Source organism: Zootoca vivipara, chromosome 7 (assembly GCF_963506605.1).
Source record: "Zootoca vivipara chromosome 7, rZooViv1.1, whole genome shotgun sequence".
Classification (NCBI taxonomy): domain Eukaryota; kingdom Metazoa; phylum Chordata; class Lepidosauria; order Squamata; family Lacertidae; genus Zootoca; species Zootoca vivipara.
Genome location: NC_083282.1, coordinates 25819337 through 25822809, shown reverse-complemented (window position 1 = coordinate 25822809; position 3473 = coordinate 25819337).

Genomic DNA, 3473 nt, shown 5'->3' with positions numbered 1-3473 from the left:
TAAGATAATGGAATTGTTATTATTATTATTATTATTTTAAAAATGGGCTGTCACCCAATTGAAGACATTTAATAAATTAATTGCATGAGTTTTAATTGATTGATCTGTTGAGCCCACACAGCAAGAGCCAACAATATACCCCAGTATAGTGGGTAAACTGTCGGGCTGAAACTGGAAAGAGTGGGGTTCAAATTCCCCAATCAGTCACTTTGTCAGCCTAACCTACCTCGCAGGGTTGTTGGGAGAATATAATGGTGGCGGTAGGGAGAACCATGTACATTGGCTTGGGCTCCTTCGAGGAAAAACAGACTATGGCTGTGTAGTGTGTACACACCATACATTCAAAGCAAATGACTTCTCCAAGAGAATGCTGAGAATTGTAGTTTGTTAAGTGTGCTCTGAGACATACGTTATGAATATACCGTAGCTCCACTCCTTTCTTTTTCCTTTATCTTTTCTTTTCGGTCTAAAGCTACTTCTGTACGTAACCTAAGGAACGCAAGAAACGGCCATTCCGGGTCAGGCCCGTGCAGATCAACAAAGTTTAGTGTTACGCCCCATCAGCCAAATGACAGATCTCAGGAAATGAATGGAAAGACAATTTTGTAAGTATAACTCACTCTAGCCCGGAAACCAATCAAGCTGAAACATTTAACGCTGACTTTAGGAGGCCTGGTAACGGGATCCTGTAGAGCAGCGTAATTGACAGTGGTTCAAGTAGCGTCATGTACCACGGCAGATGAAGCACGATCCTTCGGTGTAGTATAGTGACCGGAGTATTGGACTTTGGCCAGAGAGCTCAGGCTTCAAATCCCTACTCATCCTTGACTCTCGCTGGGTAATCTTGTGCTAGTTGGCCTCTCCTGCCTACTTCACAAGGCGGTTGTGAGTGGGGTAACTCACGTTCATACCATATTGGCCTGAATATAAGCCTCACCTTTCCCCCCAAATTCCGACCGTGACAAATTAAAGTGTGGCTTATATTTGCGACCTTACAGCATGCAGCCAGGAGCACAGGGCAAACAGCGCCAGGAGAGCGGCAAAGTGGCACCCGCCCCGCAAGTAGTCCCCCCTGCAAGGAAGGGGAAAGGCCGATGGCAACACAGCGTGCCCCCCCCCCGGTATACAGCCAGGAGCAGCAAGAAATGGAGCGGCTTCTATTTGGGTATTTCCCCCCTCCCCTCTCCAATTTTAAAGGTGCAGCTTGTATTCGAGTGCAGCTTAAATTTAGGCCAATACTGTATATACCAACTTGAGCTCCGTGCCATACCAATCATCCATCATCATCATCATCATCATCATCATCATCATCATCATCATTTTATGCCTGGGATCCTGGTTTGCTTGCTTGCAGGGGTGCCAACGTGAAAAAAAATATTGGGGACCCAGGTAAGTCAGATCTTGCATAACCGAACACATGATGTGGTGCACACACACCATTTGAATGGCAATGTCCATCAACTTTGAGGGGCCTGGCATCCTCAAATATGTTTTTTTGGGGGTAAAGACCCCTTGGCCCCTAGGAGTTGGCTCCTGTGCTTCCTTGTGCCATCTCCCATTACTCACCTGCCCCTCAGAAAGGAGTGGTTTGCTGCACTGCCGTAGTACAGGGGTAGAGAAATCTTTCGTGCCCTCCAACATTTCTCCAATGAAAATAGGGACTTCTTAAGGGAAAGCGGGACAGTCCAGGATCAAATCAGAAAGCAGGGTGGCTTCTGTAAATCCAGGACTGTCCCTGGAAAATAGGTACACTTGGAGGGTCTGATTTTTCCTTGACAAAAGTGTCAGGGGTGGAGGATAAATTTTATTCAGCTCACATTTATGGCCAAATCTTATCAAATTTGCACTTTTTGAAAGAGTATGAGAATCAAAAAACAGCAATCCTTAGAACGTCACCACAACACAATTGGTTCTGTGATCTTCCCCTTGAGGAGTAATGTATTATGCTTGGTGATTTTTAAACACCAGTGATGGCAAATTAAGTGGGCATCACTTGTGAATGGAAGGAGTCTACTACGGGGTGAGCCATTGTCGTGTCCTCTAGATTGTTGGACTTCAGACCGGCTGGGAAAGAGGTAGGGAACAATTTTTCCTGTGGAGAGGTGTTGGCCCATCTGAAATGTCAACTGAGTGGCCATAGGTAACGATAGGAGGGTGTCATTATACTCTTGAATTATATTAAGTATATTATACTCTTGAAACCATCTTGTACCTGATATGTAGCTGTATTGCAGTAAGAAGAAGAGGAAGGTAATGATAGGATCCCTACTTCCTTTTACTTCCTTTCTCTCATTTTGTGCTTACCAAAGGTTCCTGAGATTGTTGCCTGCGAATCAGAAACCAAGAAAGAACCTCCAGTGTTTGCTACACATTTATATGAGTTTTGCAAGTCTGGAAGAAAATCCTGTAATCCCCCCCCCCCCCGCCTCCCAGCAACAGAAACTAATAGGCCTATTCCAGAACACACACCTGGAGCAAAGCTATTCAAGAAGAAGGTGCTATAATTGCATAATTGCTGTTCGGAATACCGTTTTCTTAAAAAATTATTCAATTAGCATCTGAAGAGCAGGGTGAGGTTGAAACAGAGGCAGGTGGTTTGGCAAAGGGTGCAGGAATAAAGGAAAGAGAGAGAAAACATTTGGGGCTTTTGTCTCCCTAATGTAAGATGGCAACAGTGCACCAATTTATTTTTATTTTTCAAATGCGCAGGAGCACAAGTTTGTTTTGGCAAATCTCTCTGGCTGCACACACACACCATACAGTTCCGAATACTGGTAACCGTGGTTCGTTAAATATGTTGCAAATGTGACATGGAGGCTGGCAACATTAACCCCGCTGTGTGGCAATCCCTTGTGGAAGACCACAACTCCTGGAGACAGACAGCCACAGCAGCGACCAGAGGAGGAATGACCGCAGGGAGGAGCACAGAGAGAAGGAACACAGTGGAGCACTGCAGCAGCACAACTCGACACCTTCATCTGCCCCAGCTGCAACAAAACATGTCTCTCCTGTCTCCACAGCCACAGCAACTGTAGCTCTGTGCTGCAACCTGCTAGCAGTTTGACCCCAAATAGGCGTACTCCTCCATTGTCTCCCGAGATAGACAGATGCCAGCAAACCTCCAAGGGTCACATGCCAGTGGCGGATCTACTTTGAAACTCATGAAGCTTCAGCTTCAGGGGCCCTGATCCCAGAGGAGTGCCAGAAGCAACCTGAGTCCACCTTGCTTATTTTTTTTTGGGGGGGGGGGTCTAGTAGACCCAAATGGAGTTGCATGGAATTGAGCCAAATGGATTCAATTTTTTTTGGTCATCTCTATTTCCACAATACCAAGGTTTGACAGATGTGGCAAAGGTTTGGAGATCGGTTGCGGAACAACCCCATGAAAGGTTTTAACAGGAGTTACCTAAACCTCGTCGCGAAGGGCCTCCCATGACAGTTCAAGCTTCAGGGCACCCAAAATGCAGAGCTTT